This window comes from Rattus rattus, chromosome 2 (assembly GCF_011064425.1).
Source record: "Rattus rattus isolate New Zealand chromosome 2, Rrattus_CSIRO_v1, whole genome shotgun sequence".
In the NCBI taxonomy this organism is placed as follows: Eukaryota; Metazoa; Chordata; class Mammalia; order Rodentia; family Muridae; genus Rattus; species Rattus rattus.
Window position 1 is genome coordinate 103,461,799 of NC_046155.1, and position 2,181 is coordinate 103,463,979.

The 2,181-nt window shown below is 39.1% G+C and overlaps 1 pseudogene; it reads left to right on the forward strand.

The window, feature by feature from the left end:
- Positions 1–668: 668 nt before the first annotated feature.
- LOC116894100 lies at positions 669–1,636 on the forward strand (annotated as a pseudogene).
- The last annotated feature ends 545 nt before the right edge of the window (positions 1,637–2,181 follow it).

Consider the following 2,181-nt stretch of genomic DNA (forward strand, 5'->3'; position numbering starts at 1 on the left):
GGGAGATTAAACTGAAGAGAATGGTAAAAGGAAGGAAATTTGGTGCCTACTAAGGTTACTGTTCTTTTTACAACGATAATCAGAGATAGATGCAGTGTATTCCCAGAATGGAATTGTGCTGTGTGTGTGTCCATGTGCATACAAACATGTGTTTACATATGTCTTTACTATAAGACATTAAAGCATAATAATCATTTGATGAGAAACCAGAACCTATGATGCATTATTCGAATAAATTTGGTTAAATACCTCTCATTAATAGAAAAATCAATTCCATGTAAATGAGTTGTGACATAAACCAAAAACTCAATTATTAACAATTAATAGTGCTTCTCATCTCAATATTGATAAAAATTTCTCATCATTGATTCTATATACTACTTGTTACAATAATACAATATACATGTTTTAAATATATAAACTTATGCAGACATTTAACAGTCTGGAAAAACAACCATGAAGATGTTGGGGGAAAGATAACAAAAACAATCAATGTTTGGGTTTTTTGTTCTTATCTGGAATTTTTTCTAAAGGTGTTATTGAGAATTCATATGGTCAAATGACTGTATTGTGGGTGAGACATATAACACTACCTTAAGCCTAAAAAACAACAGAAGTTTTCTGTTTCACTCAATCTACAGACAGATGCCGAGAACCAGACACTCCATGAAATGGGTACTGCCCTGCATGAAACCAACAGCTCAGACTTCCACGTGACAGAATTCATTCTGCTGGGATTCCCAGGGATTCATGACTTCCAGCACTGGATCTCCTTGCCTATGGCTCTGCTTTACATTATAGCTCTTGGTGCCAATCTCCTTATCTTGATCACCATCTACTGTGAGCCGAGCCTGCATCAGCCAATGTACCAGTTTCTTGGCATCTTGGCTGCAGTAGATATTGGCTTGGCTACCACCAGTACCCCCAAGATCCTGGCCATCTTGTGGTTTGATGCCAAGACCATTAGCCTCCTTGAGTGTTTTGCTCAGATCTATGCAATCCATTCTTTTATGTGCATGGAGTCAGGCATCTTCCTGTGCATGGCAATAGATAGATATGTAGCCATTTGTTATCCCCTCAGGTATCCTTCCATAGTCACTAAAGCATTTATAATCAAAGCCATGCTGACCATGCTGCTAAGGAACAGCCTGTTACCCATGCCAGTGTCTGTACTAGCTGGCCAGAGACAGTACTGCTCCAGAAATGAAATAGATCACTGCCTTTGCTCTAACTTGGGCGTTATTAGTCTGGCCTGTGATGATATCACTGTTAACAGGTTCTACCAGTTGACTTTGGCCTGGTTTACACTTGGAAGTGATATGATTCTGGTCTGTGCATCCTATGCTTGATTATTCGCTCAGTACTGAGGCTGAACTCCACTGAGGCAATATCTAAGGCCCTCAGTACCTGCAGCTCCCACCTCATCCTCATTTTGTTTTACTACACAGCTGTTGTTATATTATCTGTCACTCACCTAGCAGGAAGAAGAGTTCCCCTCATCCCAGTTCTCCTCAATGTGATGCATATTGTCATCCCCCCATCTCTTAACCCAGTGGTATATGCCCTTAGGACACAGGAGCTGAAGGTAGCCTTCCAGAAGTTATTTGGCTTTAGTGAGTATAAGTCAAGGAAGTGAACTGTATGGGAAAGAACTCTAAAGGCAGTTTTGCAGGAAAAAGAAAGTATAGACTTTACCCCAAAGTACATTTTTAAAATTTGATCTCTCCCCATTTCCAGATCATTGACTCAAGCTCACCTATGGTGAGTAGTATATTCCATATATAAATTGTCCCTGATGCTTTTCATAAATGTTCCTTCCCACTTCCTATGAGAGCCTATGATGCAGTACTGTTCTTTGTATGTTCTGCAGTGGCAATAGACTGGGAAACTTTCCCAATGTTGACTCGGAAGTTTAAACCTGAGATTTGAACTCAGATAGTATCTTAAACCTTCCTCTCCATTCACCTCATCATTAGTTTTGAAGACTAAGTTGAGATAGTAAAACAAGTTAACATTTATGTATTCATTTTTTAGTAAAATTGCCTTTAGATCATGGCCACAGAGTGAATGGTAGCAATGGAATAATTAATTCTACAATCATCAAGAAGTAGAAGGTGGGAGCTAAAGAGATGACTCTGTGGTTAAAAGCACTTGTTGCTCTTGGAGAGGATGTGGATTTAA